The sequence below is a fragment of the Zingiber officinale genome, chromosome 10A (genome assembly GCF_018446385.1).
Source record: "Zingiber officinale cultivar Zhangliang chromosome 10A, Zo_v1.1, whole genome shotgun sequence".
Lineage (NCBI taxonomy): Eukaryota > Viridiplantae > Streptophyta > Magnoliopsida > Zingiberales > Zingiberaceae > Zingiber > Zingiber officinale.
In genome coordinates, this window is record NC_056004.1 from 91,970,011 (window position 1) to 91,993,496 (window position 23,486).

A 23,486-nucleotide genomic window follows, 5' to 3' on the forward strand; every position below is an offset into this window, starting at 1 on the left:
TTTCTCCTTTTCATTTTCTTTTGATGCTTTGCCCACCCCTTCCACATCCAAAGCTCAGTCCACCTCTAGACTTATTAGCTTTAGGTAGCGTTTGGTTATTTCCTAGGAATCAGAATGAGAATGAAAATTATAGTATTGTGGAATGAGAATTGATATGAGCATGGATATCACTCTTAAAAATAATATTTGGTTAGTTGAATATTTTCTATCGGAATAAACTAAAATTTTCTTTTTTACCCTTAGAGAAAAATTAGATGTGAGAGAAAGTTGAATGTGAGAGAAAAATATGATGAGAGAGAAAGTATGATGAGAGAAAATGTGAAAAAAAAACTTTGATAGGAGAGAGCATGAGGATAGAGAAAATGTGATGAGAGAGTGCGTGAAGGAGAGAATAAAGAGAAAGAAAGTGTTGTTAGATAAAATCAGGAGAGAGAGTGATGGGAGAGATTGAGGAGAGAGAATGTATGATGAACGAGAAAGCATGATGAGAGAGAAAGTGTGATGAGAAAAAAATAAAGAAAGAGAGTGTAATGGGAGAGAAAGCATGATAAGAAAGAATTAGACGAGAAAAAATGTGATAAGAGAAAATAAGGAGAGAGTATGTAATGAAAGAGATTGAGGAGAGAGAAAGTGTGATGATAGAATGAGGAGAGAGCAAGTATTATCAGATAGAACAAGGAGAGAGAAAGTAATATGAAAGAAAAATTGAACAAATATATTAAAGGTATTTTCGTCCAAAACTTAATTCTCATTCCCATCAAAATCCAAGGGATGAGGTGAGTTTCATCTAGGGGTTAGTAAAAATTTGGTTAAACCGAACAAACCGACTAAACCGATCGATTTTTTAATTTCGGTTCGGTTAATTCAGAATTTCGATTAATTTAGTTAAGGAAAATCGATTATTTCGATTTTATCAGTTCAGGTTCGGTTTTACAATTTGTTATTTAGTTAAATTGAAAAAATCGAACTTGAACCGGCGGGCAGTAAACCCTAAAATCCCTAATCCCTATTCTCATCTCCCGATCTCTGCACTCCTCCACGCCCCCGACTCCCGTTCTCGATGTCGCCCTTGTTGCCGATCATCGACTCCACCGGTCCATCCTAATCAACCTTCTCTCCTCCCGTCATCGTCTCGCCGAACCTACGACTCTGCATCTCCTCCGATCCTCCCTGCTTAGTCCTCCCTCCTCTCGTTGCTGAGCTACTCAACATCTTCGTCGGTCCTCCCTGTTTAGTCATCCCTCCTCCCGTTGTCGATCATCTCCTCGGTCCTTCTTGTTCACTACTCAACCCTTCCTCCTTCCGTCGCTCTCTCCGCCAGTCCTCCTTGCTTAGCATCCCTCTATCCTCCCATCGCTCTCTCTGCGTTCCTCCCTACTCACTGTTCAGCCCTCCCTTTTCCTGTCACTCTCACTGCCAGCTCATTCCTCCCAAGCCCCCTCATCCTCACGCTACAGTAGCCAACAATTGCCCTACAAACTACAGTGTGGGTAAATATGAAATTATAATACCTACTTATTACTTACTAAATATTTGCAAATTAGTAATCATTGATCTTGTATGACATATGAATTCTTGGTTGAACTCAAGTATTTAACAGTGGCTAGATATTGTGAAAAGCATCATCAAGCTTAGTCATAAGTTGAGTCATATATATTTTTTAGTTTTTGTCATTTGTATTTTAAACAATGTTATCACACCTTACAATATTTTGATCAGTGTTTGTGCATCATCTATGATTAGTATTCATTTGTGATTAACAATCTTCTCGGTTGTAACCAAGTAAATTCTCGGTGTCTCTGTTTTTTAGTTTCTTCTTTATTCTTACTTATGCAAGTATTCTTTTAATCAAGCTGTAAATCTGAGAAAGATCTTTTTGTTTGTTTTGTTTGTGCAAGGGCTATTCACCCCCCCTCTGGTCGATCGCCAACGGTATTAACAAGTAGTATCAAAGCGGGTTCGCTTCAGGAGGACTAATTACCAAACGAAGCACACGAGATGACCACATTGAGCTTCCACCCACCGAAGTTCGAGGGGGAATTCTCGAACTGGAAAAAGAAAATGGAAGTATTCTTTAAAACTGATTTTGAATTACTTTTAATAATGAAATTCAATTTTGTAGCACCTGAAGGTAAGGAAGAATACCAGTGGATGAAGAAGGAGCAGACCGACTTCGTGGCGAACGACAAAGCAGAGTTCCATATGTTGAGCGTCCTACCATCACAAGAAGTCAACCAGATCAGCACCTACAACTCAGCAAAGGAGCTTTGAGAGAAGTTCCTTGAGCTGCACGAAGGGACGCCCAAAGCCAAGCTCGCGAGATGGAATGTGCTAAGGAACCAGCTGAGTAACATAAAATTGGTAGCAGAAGAAACCGTTGCACATCTTCACTTGAGAATGAAGGAACTAATCACCGGACTCACGAATCTCGGAGAAAATGTAAGCAACTGAGATTCACTATGGTACGCGCTTAATGCATTTCTTAGAACTACCGAGTGTGCATCATTAGTAGATGCTTACTATTTATCTAAAGATTTAGAATCTGTCACCTTAAAAGAAATGTTTTCAACATTTGAAGTCCATGAAATGAGATGTGCAGATTCAAAGAAGGAGCCGAAGCGCAATATTTTTCTTAAGGTGAAGATGGATGAACTAGATTCAGAATCCTCTCTCGACGACAAAGAAACGATAATGATGGTAAATCAATTTAAAAATTTATTCAAATCTATAAAATTTAACCATCTGTAGGGTAGAAAGAGAAGAAAAATTAGATGCTACCACTGCAATGAAGAATGACACGTTAAAGACAACTGCCCTAAATTGAAGGACAAGGACAAGGGCAAGAACAAGAAGCTCGTCCAAATGAACAAGCACAAAACCTGAAGGCAACGTAGGATGAAACATCGTCTGAATCAGAAGTTGAGGCATTCTCCGGACTTACGTTAATGGCAAGTCATCAAGAAAACGAATACGAAGCAAGCTCGTCCGAAATGAGCATCGAGAGCAGCAGTTTAGGGGGAGTTACAGATAACTAGATCGATAAGGTAAGTCAGGTACGATCTCTTCCTTCCGATAAATTATTTAATTTTGTTAAACTATTATTGAAAAACTGTTGCGCATTGGAGAAAGAAAATAAGGAATTAATTTTAGATAAATCTTGCTTATTAGAAGATTTTGAAAAATTAAAATTAGAAAATGATAAATTGAAGGCACAAGTAGAAAACTTGAAAAATCATACATGTTTAGCTGTTCAAACTCAAAATTTTAAAAAACTAAGCTGGTATCTTAGATTTCACAGGGGGCAAATTAGAAAATTTATTAAAAGTTATGTACCCCAAAATTTATGATTAATCCTGTAGGAAGGAACCTATATTAGATTCCAAAAAACTTGTATAAATTAAAGTTTAATTGGACTTAGGGCTTTCAGAGAGTAGATTAAATATTTGATTTTCTTAAGAGGCTTTGTTTAGAAAATGGTTGTTGCTCCAATAACCAAAAAGGCCTAGTGCCTCATCATAGTCTGGAAGTCAATTAATGAAATAAAATATTTAATTGACTAACTAACAAAAGTATTTAAATATGATTAAATAATGCTTTAAATAGTTGTCAAAGTTACTCAAACATTCTTTTCTTGCATTTTCTAACTTAGAAATTTTTTTACAAAACTTAAAGTTTTTAAAATGATCTATCTTACAAAGATTTTTTTATATATATAAAACTTTACTTTACAATTTTTTTTTAATATCTCAAAGTTTTTTAAACTTTATCAATTTAGGATTTTTTTTTATGTAAAAGACTAAAATTTTTTTTTACCCTCGGACTTTTGAGGTATCTTATTTTTTATGTGATCAAAGGGGGAGAAGGAAAAATTAAGTCTAGGGAAAGGTAGCTTAATTTTTTTTTTTTACTTTTTGCACTTAATTGTAAAATTTATTGCTTTTACTTTATGTTGACTTACCTTAACTTAACTTGGGTTGCTCACATAAAAATGAGGGAGATTGTTGGTACCCTAAGATAGTTTTGATGTCATCAACCAAGTTAGGTTAGGTCCTATTATGTTTAACCCTGTGTCTAAGTGTGTAGGAACATAGGAGCACAAGACGTCGAGCAAAAGACGTAGCTAGCGAGAAGGATGACACGGGAGAGAGCTAACGAGCTCGATGTGTCTAAGGGACGAGGTGCTGTGGAAGAGTACGCAGGCAGATGAGAAGGAGGCGCACGATGTTTTCGAGGGACGAGAAGCCGGAACGGAAGCTTGCTCGAGAAGGTCAGAAGTTGGGTTCGGGTGAGCCCTATTTCGGATGACCAAAATCACCCAAGCGAGCGGAACTGGAGCGGAAGACCCGAATTGAGGTGAGTGGAACCTAAGAAGGATGCTCAGATCAAAAGTTAGCAAAAGGCTGACTTCTGATGCCTGGGCACCCGGACTAGGTTGGGGCGCTCGGATCATTCCGGGGCGCCCGGACCACTTCGGGGCATTCAAACCCCAACTTTTATCCAGATCGACGTGGCTTTTGACCGTTGCGTTAGGGATAAATTTCTTTCCCATTCTAGGCGCCTGGAACACTTTCAGACGCCCCAAGCAGGACTATATAAACATCCCTGCTCCCAGAAGCTAAGTAAGAAAAGAAATTGTGAAACAACACTTGTACGCTTTTAATTTTCTGTTTAGCTCTCTGATTCTGTGTTGTTATTGTTGTAAAGAGGTTGTTCTACCTGAAGGAGAAATTAGTGCACTTTACTTTCTTGGATTAACAACCTTTCCGGTTGTAACCAAGTAAATTCTCGGTGCCTCTATTTTTTAGTTTCTTCTTTATTCTTACTTATGCAAGTGTTCTTTTAATTAAGTTGTAAATCCGAGAAAGGTCTTTTTGTTTGTTTTGTTTGTGCAGGGGCTATTCACCTCCCCCTAGCCGGTCGCCAACGGTTCTAACAGTATTTAAAGAATAAAATGTGTATTTAATATGAAAAATATATTGAAAGAGATAAAGATAAAAAGGGAAAATATATAAAAGATTCATGCACCATATGTTCCAAGATATTCTAATAGGCTCCCTCAAAATAGTGGGCTCCTAGAGACACCAATCTTGGAATAGAGAAGACGAAGTTGAGTACTAGGAAGTGGTTTTCGTCAAAGTATCAGCTAACTGGTCAGACAACGAGACAGGAGAGACACAAACTTTACCACTCTAAACCAGTTTACAAACCAAATGATAATCCAAATCAATGTGCTTCATGCGTGAGTGAAACACAAGATTTGTGCAAAGATAAGTAGCTCCAATGTTATCACAATAGATAGAGGTTGTAGAAGCCACAGTGTCCACACCCAGTTCATCAAGAAGAGATTGAACCCATTGTAGTTCTGCAACAGTAGAGGCAATGACACGATATTCAACCTCAGTAGACGAGTGAGCGAGCAACAAACCATGCGTTTTGGAGCTCCAGGAAATTGGGTTAAAACCCAAGAACACAATATATGCACTAGTGGACATGAGATCATCAATATCACCAGCCTAATTTGCATCACAGTAGGCTTGCAGAGAGGGAGAGGAGTGTCGTCGGAGAATCAGACTATAAGCTCGTGTACCATTAAGATAGTGCAACAGATGCTTAGCAACCCCTAGTGGAGAGATGAGGTAGCATGCATAAACTGAGATAGTTTGTTAACAACAAAGACAATATCCGGTCGAGTAAAAGAGAGATATTGCAGACTATCAACTGTTTGGTGATACAAAGTAGCATCCGAAGGAGAGTAGCCATCAAAGAGGTGTAGAGATGTGGACGTGACAATAGACGTTTGAATAGGTTTCGAGTTCGCCATGTTGGTTTTGGTAAGAATATCAAGAAGATATATTTCTGAGAGAGATAAAGGCCCCTTGGAGAGGAAACAACTTCAACACCTAGAAAATAAGATAATGTTCCCAAATCTTTGATAGAGAACTGAGCACCCAGCTGATTGATGAATCCCTAAAGGGCACCGGATTATTCCATGTAAGAATCAGATCATTGACATAGATAAGTAGATACATAGTGATACCTCTAGAGTGGAAAATAAATAATGTTGTATCAGCAAGAGAGACTGTGAGCCAACACTGATTAAAAAATGATAAAGTACAATATACCAGGTGTGTGGCGCCTGCTTAAGATCATAACTTACTTTGTTCAACTTGTAGAGATAAGATGGAAAATCAGAGTCAACAAACCAGGGCGACTGAACCATATAAACACAGTCATCCAATTGACTCTGAAGAAATGCATTATTTATATTCATCTGACGAAGAGACCACCCATTGGACACAGCAAGGGACAAGAGAAGGCGTACAGTAGTGGACATTACCACATGACTGAAAGTGTCAGTGTAGTCAAGACCTGGGCGTTGATGAAATCTCTTAGCAACTATACAAGCCTCGTAGTGGTCAACAGAGCCATCAAACTTTCGCTTAAGCTGAAACACCAACTTGCAACCAATGACATTCTGAGAGGTATTAGATGGAACAAGATCCCAAGTTCCATTACAGAGGAGAGTATCGAACTCCTTAAATATGGCAGTATGCCAGTGGGGGTATTAGATTCGATAATTAAATAATATTTAAATAATAACATTAATTAAGAAAATGTCTTGTAAGAATTTTTGAGGATTTTTTTTTTTTTGAGATTTAATCTGATTTCAGATACCACATTTTAAGGGGTAGATTTATTAGGCTAAGAAAGAGCCTGTTTGGAATGCCCATTTAGTTGTGAGTTAATTAATTTGATTAACCTAAAGTTGGATTAATTAACCTAAGAAGTATAAATAGAAAACCTAAGTTTATTTTTTTTTGTCGATCCTTTCCCCTCTCCCGTGCGTCGTGATCTCACGCTATCCATCATCTAGATGCATCGCCATTACTAACTGCTGCCAAGCTCCACCACCAGCGCAGCACGTCCTTCACTCCCGCCACAGGACTCACTTTCTTCGCTCTCTTCGCATCTCTAGCCTTATTGTGCCACGGATCATGAGTTTATAAAGAGAAAGATATCGCCATTAACATGAGGCCTTTTGGGTAGAGCCCAAGAACAAAACCATGAGGGCTTAGGCCCAAAGTGGACAATATCATACTATTGTGGAGATATCTAAATTCTTTTCGATACTATAATTAATATCAAAGCCCAGACTGCCAGAAGGTTTAATCGTCGACTGTGCACAAGAGCTATGGTCTGATTGAGACATGTGGGTATAATATTGACCTCGAACAAAGAAAATGGGGGCTCCTATGTTCGGATCAAGAGGACTAGACACCAGGCAGGAAGTCCTAGTTGCGGCTAGGCAAGGAAGTCCTAGTAGGTCGGGTGGACTGAGGGACAGGAAGACCTGGTGAGTCGAGGATCGGACATGGGAAGCCTGTGGTCATTTGTTTGAGGGGGGGATTGTTGGTGTTGCAAGGTTGCAAACATAGTCCCACATTGAAAACACATGGGAAAGATGATGAGTTTATAAAGAGAAAGATATCTCCATTGGCATGAGGCCTTTTGGGTAGAGCCCAAGAGTAAAACAATGAGGGCTTAGGCCCAAAGTTGACAATATCATACCATTGTGGAGATATCTAAATTCTTTTCAATCCTACAGTATCTACCCGCATGAGGGTGACTTGATGACGCCACTGCCCCTCTTCAGCCATGAGCAAGGATCCATCGACATCTAGTCGATCTCCATCCATCCATCCCTCTCCAGTCGACTACTGTCAATTTGCCCGATGCCGATATTCTTCAGGCAGAAGCACAGAATGCAGTCGTGCCCTAAATCCTTGCAAATTACATTTTTCTCGTCCCCTCCACCTTCATCAACAAGATCGACGTTGGCACCATCTCATCGTATGTCGTCATCTCTTCGTCGGTGCCAAATCTAGCCGCTTCATTCACTACCATGCCATGAGAATGACTCGAAGAGGAGAGCCCCACCTCCTCATTGCTGCATCTAGGATCTTTATCGAGCATCTACAGATCCGAGTGGAGAGTTCCATTTTCATCGCAATTGCATCTAATTCCTCACTGAGCAACAACATATCTCATTGGGAGTAAGCTATGCTTGGTATTAGGTTGATAGAGAATTGATTACATTCTGTATTGGATTGGTTAATCGAATAATGTTAGTGTTAGGTTGAGTAGGATTGTTTTCATATCTTGATTAAATCAATGATTAGGTTAGCTAATGATCTCATGAATGGATTAATTCATTGTTACATGTAGATCAATAAAATTGGATTAATTTGGGCAATTAAATTCAGAGTAGCTAATTAAAGAACTATAAGAAGCATGTTGATTGAGGAATAAGAATTTGGAAAGAAATTAATCAGTGGGTGGATTAATTATCTGATCGATTATAGGTTGTTTAAATTAGGGTTCTTCTAATCGGGTTAAGGTTTAAGTTTTCGTTACCCGATCTATGGTAAATCAAGTCTTTTATTATGTTATTAGTTGCAGGTTTTTGATTCAGGTCAAGAGCCCAAATTAGAAGATATTCAGCGTGACCTACACATAGAGGCAGGTACTTTCTTCCCTTGCTTTCATAGTTCATTGACCTTAGTGCATGGCTTATTATTCTAGTTGATAGTTGTATTTATCTTGACTCTATTCGCTCTTGCTTCTTAAGCTTGATCTTTTATTACTTGATTTGGTATATTAATTTATTTTGATATCCTCGCAGCCTAGTTGTTATGCATGCTACTTATGACCATTTATACTCATACCATTATGCTAGTGACACTATACCATAGCATAGTGGTAGAATATTGAACTAAGTTACTAGCTTGATATTTATTCATGTCCGGGTATTAGTAGGACCATATTGTATTGTAGGATATCGAGTATTCTACTATACTTTGATTGTTATTTAGGCTCATGCCTAAAGGCTAGTGAGATTAGACCTACATTGTTATACTCTATCGACCATTATCTCCCATTCGTGGTTGAGAGAGTCGTCAGCGACCCTTGATATACCCCATTCGTGGTTGAGACACTAGTTGATAGTCATCACACTCAAAGGGCTAGAACTGAGTAGGAACAGACGCCTGATGAAGGAACACATGACCAATTTTGACAATATGGCGATGATAGCGTTTAGATAAACTATTATGTTTAGGAGTATGAGGAGGAATGGTCAGGTGAGAGATTCCATGAAAACTAACAAATTCTTTGAGTGCAAGAAACTCTCCATCACTGTCAGTATATAAGGTGAGGATAGGATGATTAAACTATTTCTCGATAAGAGACTTAAAACATCAGAATATAGAAACGATATTCGATTTACATTTTAAGGAATATAGACAAATATATTTACTGTGATGATTAACAAATATAATGTAATATTTATATCCATTACATGAGAGAATCGGAGAAGTCCAAACATCAAAAATATTAGATCAAGGGGAAATTGTGAAGATAATAATGAGTCATGAAAGGTAATTTAGGACTTTTATTGTATTGACAAGAATTACAATAAAAATGAAAAACTAAAGAAGCAGATCAGGACAACGACTTAGACACGATTAACTGACATAAGACTCGAGTAGACGGGTAACCCAGACAACTATGTCAAACAGGACGAGAAACAATAGAAGAAGAAAACACCAGTGGTGGAGAAGGAATGGATGCAGACCAAGAGTAGACATCACCTTTAAGTAGACCTTGGTGGAGAATAGCCCTCGTGTGAGAATCCTTCACCTGAAAACCAAAGAAAGAAAAAATAACAATGACATCATTAGTTTTGTAGAGTTGGGAGACAATCAAAGGTTTTTATTAATTGATGGAACACAAAGGGCATTTGGAAACTTTAAAGAAGAAGGGGTAGAGGGTGGTAAGAGACAACATGTGTGAGTAATGGGAAGTCCAACACCATTACCAACAACAACACCAATAGAACCAACATATGGAGCATGCAGAGAGACATTAGAGAGATCAGAAGTTGCATGTGTTAGTGCACTAGGGTAGTTTTGATGTGGTCAACTAAGTTCAGCTAGATCATGTTGTATTTGATCCTTGTGTCTAAGTGTGCAGGAGCTTAGGAACATAAGAAGTTGAGCAAAAGATGCAGCTAGCGAGAAGGATGACACAAGAAGGGAGTCGACGGGCTCAATGCATCTAAGAGACGAGAGGTTGCGGAAGAGTAGACTGGCGAACGAGAAGGACACGTGTGGTGGTCCGAGGGACAAGAAGCCAGGAAGGAATGTTGCTCAAGGAGAAGGTCGGAGTTGGGTTCGGGTAAGCTCAACTCTAGTTAGCCGGAACATCACCCACGCGAAGAGATTGGTAAAGGAGCTGATATACTGTATGGAAGGTGCCTTCTAGCCTTTGAAGGCGACTTCCGATAGCCGTTAGTCATGGATATAGTTTTATCCACAGTGAATAAAACTTATCTGATGGAAGACGCCTTGGACCTCATTGAAGGTATCTTCAAGCTGCAGATAGAGTTTTCCATGGGCTATAAAAGACCCCTGGATTTAAGAAATAATGAACAACTGAACTACAAGTCTTGTATTCAATTTCTAGTCATTTTATGAGCTGTCAACGTCTGAAAGAGGCTACTCTGCCTTCAACAAAAGAGTTTTTCTAGTGGAGTTTTCTTCAACACCTTGGATTAACAACCACCTAGGTTGTAACTAAGTAAATAGATTGTCCTCTTACTTTTCTTTAATTGTTCAATTTTATTATGCTTTTTATTATTATTGTGCTACTAATCAAATGAAAAGAACGAGAAGGTGCTTATTCTTTTTTAGAAAATTCACCTCCCTCTTGCCGAGCTCGTTGCGTCAACAAGTGGTATCAGAGTCTAACCACTTCAAAAGGACTAACCGCCGACTGAAGTACAAAAATGACGGTCAGACCGAGCATTTATCTGCCAAAGTTTGAGGGAGACTTCTTGAAATGAAAACGTTGGATGGAGGTATTTTTTTAAAACGGATTTTGAAATTCTCTTAATTATGAAATATGATTTTATAGCCCCCATAGACCAACAAAGAGCTGTGAAAGAGGAGCATTTGTGGGCAAAGAAAGAACAAGTGGACTTTGTAGCTAATGGACGAGCCGAATTTCATCTACTGAGCATGCTACCTCCGCATGAAGTCAGTAGAATCGGTGCCTATGAATCAACAAAGGATCTTTGGGAGAAGTTCCTGGAGCTACACGAAGGAACGTCCGAAGTAAAGCTCGTGAGACGGGACCTGCTCCAGAACCAAATCAACAACCTCCAAATAGTAGAAGATGAATCAGTTGCTCATCTACATCGAAGAATCAAAGACCTAATCACCGGATTAACAAACTTTGGAGAAACGGTAACTAATCAGGACGTGTATAGGTATACCTTAAATGCATTCCCAAGAACACCGGAATGGACATCTATAGTAAACTCCTACTATATCTCCAAAAATCTCGAGGTAAGTATATTAGAAAATCTTTTTCCCACTTTTGAATTACACAAGTCTTGGTGTGCAGGACAAAGAAAGTGACCAAGTCAGAATCTAACATTACAAGCCCAGAAGGGCAGACCAGATTCAGACTTTGAAGCATCCATCGATGCAGATGAAGCAGCATTATTGGTAAGGAAATTTAATAGATTTATTAAATCTAATAAATTAAAGTCGTAAATAAAAAATGGCTTTCAGAGCAAAAGGAAGATTCGATGTTATAATTGCCCAGAAGAAGGGTACATCAAGGATAATTGCCTCAAACTGAAAAAGTAGAAAGACAAAGGCAAAAGACCAATAAGATCGAAGCTCAAGAATTTAAAGGCAACATGGGATGAATCTTTATCCTCCAAGTCTAAGATCGAGGCCTACGCCGAACTAGCACTACTAGCCGACCACCAAGAAGAAGATGAAAGCAGTTTAGAGATGAGCATTAATGAAGAGAGAGGATCTTCAAAAGAAAGTTGTGATGTGTAGGATTGAAAAGGATTTAGATGTCTCTACAATTGTATGATATTGTCTACTTTAGGCCTAAGCCCTCATGATTTTACTCTTGGGTTGTACCCAAAAGGCCTCATGCTAATGGAGATATCTTTTTCTTATAAACTCATGATCTTTCCCATGTATTTTGAATATGGGACTATGTTTGTAACCTTACAACCCCAACAATCCCCCTCAAACAAAGAACCACAGGGTTCCCTCAAGCATCGGGTGACTCTTGACCTGCTCAGGGTCTCCTCAAGCATTGGGTCACTGACTTTCTCAGGGCCTCCCCTCGAGCATCGGGTCACTCTTGACTTGCTTAGGGTCCCCTCAAGCATCGGGTTACTGACCTGCTCAGGGCTTCCCCTACTTCGTTTAAGGTTTCATCCACATGGTTTGATCTTGGATCATGGCTTTGGCTCGTGCTTCTTCCGGCAGTTAGTCAGTTGAAGAGCGACCTCGCTCTGATACCAATTGTAGGATAAAAAAAAATTAGATATCTCCGCAATGATATGATATTGTCCACTTTGGGCTAAGCTCTCATGTTTTGGATCTTGGGCTCTACCCAAAAGGCCTCATACCAATGAAGATATCTTTTTCTTATAAACCCATGATCTTTTCCATGAATTTTTAATGTGAGACTATGTTTGTAACCTTGCAACCCCAACACGATGAAGGGAAAGCATTAGAACACGAGGTAAGGTACGTGTCTTACCTCCTGAAAAGTTATTTCAATTTATTAAGGTACTCTCTAAGGATTTAGTAAAACTAGAAAGAGAAAATGTTAAGATAAAACTAACCTTAGCTATTTCATGTCCCATAATAATGTATGATAATCTAAGAATAGAATATGATAAATTGAAAGCACAAATAGAAAAACTAGAAAAGGACTATGCATGTTTGAATTCAAACAGTTATCAAAAATTAAAATTTAAAAATTATGGTAGAATCAACTGGTGCATTAGAAATCATCAAGGACAGATCAGAAAAATCCCTAGAAATTATGTACTTCCAAAATATTTAAAAAATCCAATAGGTAGGAATTTATATTGGGGTTCAAAATCTTTTTTAGCTTAAAATTTATGTTTATAGAAATAAACTCAATTAGAAAAATATTTTTTTCTGTTCATATTTCGAGTTAAAATTTTTTCTAAACTATTCGATGATTTAATCTACCAACAGAAATTTTTTCAAATTTTTTTTAACTGTTGAGTATTTCTTTTTAACGAAAAGCATACTATGAGATTTAAAATTATTTTATAGACTAAAAATTTGAAAACCTTATTTTTATGTGATAAAATATAATATTATTTGTTAAAAGAAATTTTAAATTAAAAATTCAAAATAAATAGAAATTTAAAAACTTTTATTTTTCTGCCATTAATCAAAGATTTCTTGTTATGTATCTGTAGAAATTCTTGAAAACATATCAGTTTACTGAAAGCATACTATCAGTTTATTTTTCTCCTAGAAATTTATATCAAAATTTTCTACCTATTTATGTTATTTTTTATTTTTTTTTATTTGATCAAAGGGGGGAAAATATGTACAAATTAAGGAGTAAAGACATTCTCTTTTTTTTTTTTTACAAAGTTTGCAATTTTTATTAACTCGCTTAATTCCCATAATTTTTATCCTTGTATTTATTTTTGCAATTAACTTATTTAATTTATTGCTTTACTTATTATATTTTCAACTCTAATTTGAACTTGGGTTGATACACATAAAAAATAGAGAGATTATTAGTATCTCGGGGTAGTTTTGATATGGTCAATAAGTTTAGTTAGGTTGTATTGTGTTTGATCCTTATATCTAAGTGTGTAGGATCTTAGGAACACAAGAAGTTGAGCGGAAGACACAGCTAGTGAGAAGGATGACACGGGAAGAGAGTTGAAGGACTCGATGCATCCAAGGAACGAGAGGCTGCGGAAGAGTACACCGACGGACGAGAAGGACACGCATGGCAGTCTGTGGGACGAGAAATCGGGAAGGAAGGCTGCTCGAGGAGAAGGTCGGAGTTGGATTCGGGTGAGCTCGTACTTTGGTTAGCCAGATCATCACCCACGTGAAGAGATCAGCAAAGGAGCTGATCTATTGTATGGAAGGCACCTTCCATGACTGGAAGATACCTTCGATGAATAGTACAAATGCACCTTATAGCTTTTGAAGGTGTCTTCCGATAGCCATTAGCCGTAGATAGAGTTTTATCCACAGCGGATAAAACATATCTAATGGAAGATGCCTTGGACCTCATTGGAGGCGCCTTCAAGTTGCGGATAGAGTTTTCCAAAAGCTATACAAAGACTCCTAGACCTAGATGTTGGATCGAAAGCGCTAGAGGGGGGGGGATGAATAGCGCTCATGGCTATTTCGTTCTTTTCGTAAAACTATCGGAGTAAAACATGCAGCGGAAATAAAGAAAAGGGAACAACACACGAACACAGTCGTTTACTTGGTTCGGAGCCTGTGGCGACTCCTACTCCAAGGCCCGCGGTCGTTGCCCGCTTTCGGTGGGCAACAACTATAAGCTCGAAAGATTGTTACGAGATTATTACAATTAGAACTATAAAAGAAAACAATACCGACAGTAAGAATATCAAAATCTGGAGTTCTGGGTCATCGGTATGTCGTCGTAGCACTTCGGGATGAACTCGTTAGCAGTTGAACGCAGAAGGATCACTTGTATTTTGTTGTCCCAAGCTGTTGCTCGAAGTCCCCTTTTAAACAGTGTTGGAGGCGCCTCCAAGCCTGTCCGAGGCGCCTCCAAGCCGCCGAGTCGCACGCGTGGATCAGCTCTGATCTGGTCACACCTTATCCCATTGAAGGTGCCTCCAAGCTGCTCCAAGGCGCCTCCAACGCCTGATCCAAGGCGCCTCCAACGCCTGATCCAAGGCGCCTCAAGCTTCCTCCGAGGCGCCTCCAGCTTCTCTGGACAGCTGGCTTCGGCTAGCACCCGAGGCGCCTCCAAGCCCCATGGAGGCGCCTCGGACACTGTTCATCCGAGGTCTAACTTGCTCCTTTGTTCCTACAAAATGTGTTAGTCCCAAACACGAAACCTACAAAACAAAGTTAGCACTTAGCACAGAAACAATATGATAGACATACTTGACAGTCGTCGGACTGTCCGGGACTGACTTCGGATTTCTAGCCGGAAACCCTAGGTCGACCCGACGCCTACTGTTCCCTCTACGAGGAACGCGTCCTCACCTACTCCACTCAGGAGATTTACCTGTTGCCAGTGTGATTCTCCAGATCGACTGAACTTTTGCTCAGTGTTCGAAGCTTCCAGACTTTCTGCTGGACTTCCGCTTCCCGGCTGGTCCAGTCTTTCACCTAGTTCGCGACACCAGGACTTTCCACCTAGGATTACCCCCCTAGAACTTTTGCCTGAAGCTCTCGACCCACCAAAACTTTTCGCATAGGGTTACCCCCCTATGACCTAAGGTTACCACCCCCTAGGGTTTTCCACCTGCCTAACCGCAGCTAGGACTTTTGCCTAAGTACACTTAGGACTTTTCTGCAAACTTGTTCAACATATTAGAAACCAAAACACTTTAACTTTGAACCCTTTGATCAAAACATATGTTCGATCGGCGGATGCTTCCCGCACCAACAATCTCTCCCTTTTTGATTATGGCAATACAGTTCAAAGTTTAGTAAAAAAGTATGACAGTAAGTACAGAAACTTAAACATGAGCATAAATAAAAAACTTTATGCTTCCCCTTTGATTATGTTTAAGTTTATTCTTTACTTAACTTTTCTCTCTCCCCCTTTGACATAAATAAAAAAGAAAACTAGGAAAAGAGAAAAACAAATATTCGATTTTAAACTCCCCCTAAAGGGTAGCACATATTTTTCGAAAAGAAATCAACTTAGCTTTATTTTAAGCTTTTAAAATGATTGCGTTGAAAAAGCACTTTGCCAGATAGTTAAGTTTAGAACATAATTTTAGTTTAAAGAAAATTTGATTAAGCTTGAGAAATACTTCACTTAAGGATAGATAACATAGTCAAAATAAAAAGTATTTTAACTTGATTTTTCAAAGAAAATTTAGTCAAATTTGAAGTAGTTTTGAAGAAGACTTAGTTAAAGTTGTTCGAAAGATACTTAATTAAATTTGAAAAGCTTTCGAAAAAATATTTAGTTAACTTTTAAAAAACTTCTTGAAAGAAATATTTAGTTAACTTTTTAAATTAGAAAACTATTTTAATAAGGTTTTTTTTTAAAAAATACTTAGTTAAATTCTTAGTTTGGAAAGTAGGGAGTTTGATAGGGGATAATAAGAAAAATATAGCCAAATTAGAGATAGTTTTGAAGGACCATTTAATACTGAGTTAAATTTGAAAAGTTTTTCGAAAGATATTTAATTAAATTTGAAAAGCTTTTCAAAAGTTACTTGATAATTAGCTTGACTCTGCTCACTCCTCCTTAATTAATGCAAACATGAATTCCTAGGGTCCTAGAGTCCAAGCATGTATAAAATATAATAGGTCTTTTATATTTTGCCTAATTTTCCATCTCACCCATTCTAGGTTTTCAGGCAAGTTTAACTTATGAATGAGTATGAGATAAAGTTAACTTTGTCAATAAAACTATTGAAAATATAAGTTTGAATTTCAAATGAGTAAATATTAAACTTTTGAGAATATATTAAAAATTAACTGGAGTTAACATTTGCAATCATAATTTGAAAGATTTTTAAAAATGATTTTTCAAATAATTTTGAAATTGAGTTTTAAAAGATTTTTAATATGTTTTTTAAGACATTTTTCAAATAATTTTGAAATTAAGTTTTAAAAGATTTTTGAAATATTTTTTAAAAATATTTTTCAAATAATTTTGAAATTAAGTTTTAAAATATTTTTAAAATGTTTTTTAAAAATATTTATCAAATAATTTTGAAATTAAGTTTTAAAATGTTTTTTAAAAAGATTTTTTAAATAATTTTGAAATTAAGTTTTAAAAGATTTTTGAAATGGTTTTTTAAAAGATTTTTCAAATAATTTTGAAATTAAGTTTTAAATGTTTTTTAAAAAGATTTTGAAATTCAGTTTTCAAAGTTTTTTAAAATGTTTTTTAAAAAGATTTTTCAAATAATTTTGAAATTAAGTTTTAAAAGATTTTCGAAATGGTTTTTTAAAAGATTTTTCAAATAATTTTGAAATTAAGTTTTAAAAGTTTTTAAAAATATTTTTTAAAAGATTTTTCAAATAATTTTGAAATTAAGTTTTAAAAGTTTTTTAAAAAGATTTTTCAAATAATTTTGAAATTAATTTTAAAATATTTTTGAAATGATTTTTTAAAAGATTTTCAAATAATTTTGAAATTAAGTTTTAAAAGTTTTTTAAAATATTTTTTAAAAGATTTTTCAAATAATTTTGAAATTAAGTTTTAAAAGATTTTTTAAATGGTTTTTAAAAGATTTTTCAAATAATTTTGAAATTAAGTTTTAAAAGTTTTTAAAATGAAGGTTGATTGGGTTTAGTTGATTTTAATTAAATTTGCTTAAATTTTGAACAATTTGTGCTTATTTGAACCTAGATCGATCTCACCCGATTCTAAATTATCAATCAGGTAATCTTAAGTAATTTTGTTGGATGATTATCTTTAATTTAGATTATTTCTAAGGATTAATTTACATTTGAGTTAAACTTAGGTTTTCCAATTAGTCAATTAAATATGCTTTTCCATGATTGATTCCCAGGTCAGGGTGAGGCTCTAGGCCTTCTTGGGTATGGGATCATCCACCCCTTCCTAGACATAATCGCTCAAAGAAATATATATTTAATTTTCTTTTTGAAACTCCTAGATTTAACTAGCAAGTGTAAATTACGCCTAGATCCTTAAGCCATCCTAGTCTAAGCATGTATATTGCAAGGAAAATAAATAAACAAGCATCAATCAGTTCTATCTATTGGTAAAGATGGTCTTTCTATTGGCTCCCCCTGGATCATAGCCTCAATATGATCTATCAAGGTAATGGATCTGATCCTTGGGGACCCAATATTGTCTAAGTCTAACTTGATTAACCAAGTTTGACTTGGGGACCCATGTTTGAATTATGTTTCTATTATTTTTATTTACTAACGACATATATGATTTATACTTTGTTTTGGTCTTAAATCCAAGTCTGGATTTGTTGTAAATGGCTCGTTATTTTTCAAGAATCAGATCCAGATTCTTGGAACCCAAGGTGAACCGTTCCAACGTGTCCTTGAGTTCTTTAATTTGAGTTTTCAAATTGAAATTTTCTTCCTTAAGTTGTTGGACTTGAGTTGAACTTCCAATTTGAACTGGCTCAATTAAAGAACTCGAGTCAGTCACTTCCTTAAGGGCTATTACCTCCTTTTGGAGCGACTTGACCCGGATATTGGACTTAGCCAATTTCTTTAGCAAGTAAGGTACTAGGTTTTGTAAATTTTCTAGATTATCTATATTAATACCAGAAATTACAGAGCTTACAGTGGGTTTTGGTCCTTCAGAAATGGATGCAGATCCGTGGCTTCGCTCGGACTCGGTGTCTAACTCACTCTCGATCTCGGATTCGGACTCGGTCTCGGTTTCGACAATATTTGCTTGTATCAGTAGAGCTAGGAAGCTTGTTTGTTCAAGCTCTTCATCGGAATCTTCAGAGGACGATTCATCCCACGTCGCCTGCAACATCTTCTTCTTTCTAGCTTCCTTAGTCTTGATTGTACCTGCAACTAACACAACACCTTCCTCGGTGAGAGTAGTATTAGTCTGTTCAAATGATTCATCTATTAAATTGTGCTTACTTACTTTCGCATTGGAGTTATCTTCGTGTAGCTCAATCAGCTTTTGCCACAACACTTTTGCACTTGCGAAGGGGCCGATGCGGTTCAGTTCTTCATTGGTTAGGCCGTATTGTAGCATGCAGGTCGCTTTGGCATCGGCTTCAACTTTTTTTATTGTTCTAGAATCCCAGTTGATGCATGAGATAAGTTTTCCGGTGCTGTCACGTGGAAGCTCGAGTTTGGTCTGGATAATAATTCACATCTCGACTTGCGTCTTGAGGTGGTATTCCATCCGGTTCTTCCAATATCCAAAGTCCTCGTCAGAAAAGAGTGGTGGGCGGACGGTGCAAAATCCTTCTTGGAATGCCATTTAAGATCTAGCACACAAATAAACAAAAAAAACTTGTCCCAGAACTTAATCCTGGATTAGTAGTGAGAAAGAAGGATAAAGATAACAAGTAACTAATTTTGGGAAGAAATAATAATAAAATAATAAATATATATATATATATATATATATATATATATATATATATATATATATATATATATATATATATATATATATATATAATATTATTTCAAATTTTTGAAATCACGATATTTTGCTAATATGGACCAATGGTGAAAAGATGGCAATGAATTTTTCAAAATTAATTTTGGAAGGAAAAAAAACGAAATGCGTAAGGTTTTATTTTTACCCTATAAGAACGAGAAAGCGACGAAAAAAAATGCTCGAACGATAGTTGTACCAATTCAGAGCAACCCCGCTCTGATACCAATTGTTGGATCAAAAGCGCTGGAGGGGGGTGAATAGCGCTCGTGGCTATTTCGTTCTTTTCGTAAAACTATCGGAGTGAAACACGCAGCGGAAATAAAGAAAAGGAAACAACACACGAACACAATCGTTTACTTGGTTCGGAGCCTGTGGCGACTCCTACTCCAAGGTCCGCGGTCGTTGGCCGCTTTCGGTGAACAACAATTATAAGCTCGAAAGATTGTTACGAGATTATTACAATTAGAACTATAAAAGAAAATAATACCGACTGTAAGAATATCAAAATCTGGAGTTCCGGGTCGTTGGTATGTCGTCGCAGCACTTCGGGATGAACTCATTAGCAGTTGAATGCAGAAGGATCGCTTGTATTTCATTGTCCCAAGCTGTTGATCGAAGTCCCCTTTTAAACAGTGTTGGAGGCGCCTCCAAGCCTGTCCAAGGCGCCTCCAGGCTGCCGAGTCACACGCGTGGATCAGCTCTGATCTGGTCGCACCTTATCCCATTGAAGGCGCCTCCAAGCTGCTCCAAGGCGCCTCCAACGCCTGGTCCAAGGCGCCTCCAGCTTCCTCCGAGGCGCCTCCAGCTTCTCTGGACAGCTGGCTTCGGCTAGCACCCGAGGCGCCTCTATGGGGCTTGGAGGCGCCTCGGACACTGTTCATCTGAGGTCTAAGTTGCTCCTTTGTTCCTGCAAAATGTGTTAGTCCCAAACACAAAACCTGCAAAACAAAGTTAGCACTTAGCACAGAAACAATATGATATACATACTTGACAGTCGTCGGACTGTCCGGGTCTGACTTCGGATTTCCAGCCGGAAACCCTAAGTCAACCCGACGCCTACTGTTCCCTCTACGGGGAACACGTCCTCACCTACTCCACTTAGGAGATTTACCTGTTGCAGTGCGATCCTCCAGATCGACTGGACTTTTGCTCAGCGTTCGAAGCTTCCGGACTTTCTGCTGGACTTCCACTTCCCGGCTGGTCCAGTCTTTCACCTGGTTCGCGACACCAGGACTTTCCACCTAGGGTTATCCCCCTAGGACTTTTGCCTGAAGCTCTCGACCCGCCAAGACTTTCCGCATAGAGTTACCACCCCCTAGGGTTTTTCCACCTGCCTAACCGCAGCTAGGACTTTTGCCTAAGTACACTTAGGACTTTTCTACAAACTTGTTCAACATATTAGAAACCAAAACACCTTAACTTTGAACCCTTTGACATAATCAAAACATAGGTTCGATCGTCGGATGCTTCCCGCACCAACACTAGAAAATAATGAACAACTGAACTACAAGTCTTGTATTCACTTCCTAGTCATTCTATGAGCTATCAACATCTGTAAGAGGCTACTTTGCCTTCAACAAAGGAGTTTTTTCTAGTGAAGCTTTCTTCAACGCCTTGGATTAACAACCACCTAGATTGTAACCAAGTAAATAGATTGTCCTCTTATTTTTCTTTAATTGTTCAATTTTATTGTTCTTTTTATTATTATTGTGCTACTAATTAAATCAAAAGAACGAGAAGGAGTTTATTCTTTTTGAGCAATTCATGTTGGCCCCGCTACGTCAACAACATGATGGGTGATGCCAGAGTCAATAATCCAATCAGATGAAGAGGGTGATGTCATAGTAGGCAGCAATGGACAAATTAGGTGGCCCATAGATAGCACGAGATGAGCCAATGGGAGACATAGGGGCATAGGAGTAGGAGCGAGCTGATACGAAAAATTAGGGCAGCGTTAAGCAGAATGACCATGACGATTGCACAACTGACAACATCCAAGATATGGACGTGAGACATGCTGGCCCTGTGCTGGAGAGTGTGGTTGCTGCCGCGGTCGGGAGGACCACGAACCAATGGGACAAGCACCGTTGGGTGGATGAGCCACGACAGGTGGATAAGGCGGTTGGTGTGACGAGGCAACAGATCAAAATCAGGGTGAGCAATTGCTGGAAGAGTGCTTTGCGTATCCCTACGAGCGACATGATGAGCTTCATGATTGAGGAGCTTCTCATGGAGTTCCTCAAACGAGATTGTAGAGTCTCAGACTTGAATAACATGTACGAGTTCCTTATAGTCATCATTAAGATCATGAAGAACTTTGATGGTGAGGTCTTCAATATCAAGAGGGGCATTCATGAGTGCCAATTCATCATACTTGGATTTGATAAACTATATAAATTCAGTGATAGATTGAGAGCCTTTAACTGGATTGTGAAGTTATGTTTTGAGTTGTATAATACGACCACGGGAGGACGTGCCATAAGTGAGAACAAGAGTGTTCCAAGCATCACGAGATGTGCGAGCAGTAGCAATGAACAAAATTACGGATGGAGAAAGATATCCAATAATAACATTCAATATGAGTTGATCTTGACGAATCTAGGCATGATATGTAAGATTCAGAGTCTAAGCACTGTCAATAATATGTAGTTTGTCTGGACAAGAGTGAGAACCAACAACAAAGTCAAGCAAATCATAACTAGTGAGGAGGGTCGTGAATTGAAGACGTCATGAGAGATAGTTGGATGAAGTCAGCTTCAAGGGTGCATGAGCTGCTACATTAAAGAAAATCGGGGTGGTTGAAGGTGCAACCATAGGAGCGACTACTTGAGAGAGAGAGAGAGGGTAGGCGACGGCTATGCATGGCTAGGGTTAGGGTTTGTGGCACAGACCTGAGGGCTCTGGTACCATGAGAAATGTATCGAAAGAATATATTTTTTAATATTTAAGAATAATGATACAAGGCATATTTATATACATCATAAAAAGATAAAGATAAAAAGAAAATATATAAAAAAAATTATGTACTATATATATATATATATATATATATATATATTCCAAGTTATCCTAATAAAATTTACTTATAAATTATATGAATTAGTCGATGTTTCTCATGTAGTTTAGTTTAGTTTAAAATATCAATAAGACCTAGCATAATATCTCAGGGTTGGACGAGAGTCTTCTGACTGATTTACTCCGATGACACCTTCAAAATTAATTGGTAAATAAACAAATCGTGAATATGGCATTAGGCTGAATATAATATATAAATTAAAAAATACGTCGACAGCAGGGTTCGAACCTGCGCGGGCAAAGCCCAACAGATTTCAAGTCTGTCTCCTTAACCACTCGGACATATCGACACATTGGAAACTAATTATATTTAAAATATATATTTAATGTTAAAGTATTCGAATGCAAGTTATTTATTTATTTTTTTTTGTCATGGACGGGGATCGTTTATTTATATATTTTTTTTATTTTAAAATTAAGGTATTCGTGCATTATTAATTAAGAAGTGAAATATGCCAAAGTCAAAATATTTAGATGCAAATAATCAAATTTAAGTAAAAAAATTAAATCATATTGTAATTTGATTTAAAAAATAAATAAAATCAACTTACCTTATTATGTTTGTGAACTGTTATGGTGTCATTAAGGTGTGAGAGACTTCAAAAGCAATATAATCATAAAAAAAACATTGAAGTGAAAATCATATCATCAAACAAATCAACTAATTGGAAACCAAGAAAAGTAAAATTTGTAGTATTTTTTGAAATTAAAGGATAAATTGTTAAAAAATTGATTTGATAAATTGTGACATTTTATTAGGTGAAGGCATTGGGATTTATGTGGTATAATAGAAGTGAATTATGCTTTGTGTTCTTTACTAACTAAACATTCATATCTGCATTATGGATGATAAATTAATTATAATCTTTATTTATAATATTTGAACTAACTATTACAATAGTATTTATACATTTTTCTTTATATGCTCTCATTTATTTTCTATATTGTATGGAGATGAATTTTAGGTACATTAAGATCGGATTAAAAAAAATTGAGAGATGTTTAAAATAATATGAATATATAAGTGAAAAAATTGAGAGATGTTTAAAATAATATGAATATGTACTTACACAAGTAATAAATATCCTAGAGACCGGTCTAATATAGAGCTATTTTGGGATTTAAATCAGTCTAAAAAACCTTATATAGATATTTTATAGCCTACAACTTGGCACAAG

At 37.2% G+C, this 23,486-nt stretch overlaps 1 non-coding gene across 1 annotated transcript; it reads right to left on the bottom strand.

Annotated features, from left to right (window-relative positions):
• Window positions 1–22,516: 22,516 nt before the first annotated feature.
• TRNAS-UGA lies at window positions 22,517–22,598 on the bottom strand. The gene has a single exon. It is a non-coding gene; the product is annotated as a tRNA-Ser (tRNA).
• Window positions 22,599–23,486: the final 888 nt, after the last annotated feature.